Genomic DNA, 396 nt, shown 5'->3' with positions numbered 1-396 from the left:
GGATCACAAGGTCAGGAGATTGAGACCATCCTGGCTAACACAGTGAAACCCTGTCTCTACTAAAAATACAAAAAACAAGCCGGGTGAGGTGGCGGGAGCCTGTAGTCTCAGCTGCTCGGGAGGCCGAGGCAGAATATCGTGAACCTGGGAGGTGGAGCTTGTGGTGAGCCGAGATGGCACCACTGTACTCCAGCCTGGCAACAGAGTGAGACTCTGTCTCAAAAAAAATTTTTATAATGTTTTTCGTAGTGGTTGTACTAGTTTACATTCCCACCAACAGTATATAAACATTCCCTTTTTCCACATCCTTGCCAGTATCTGTTTTTGTTGTTGTTCTTGTTTGTTTTGTCTTTCTTTTTTTTTTTTATTTTTTATTTTTTTATTTTTATTTTTTTT

This window comes from Colobus angolensis, unplaced genomic scaffold (assembly GCF_000951035.1).
Source record: "Colobus angolensis palliatus isolate OR3802 unplaced genomic scaffold, Cang.pa_1.0 Scaffold588, whole genome shotgun sequence".
NCBI classification, from domain to species: domain Eukaryota; kingdom Metazoa; phylum Chordata; class Mammalia; order Primates; family Cercopithecidae; genus Colobus; species Colobus angolensis.
This window is presented reverse-complemented; position numbering follows the sequence as displayed.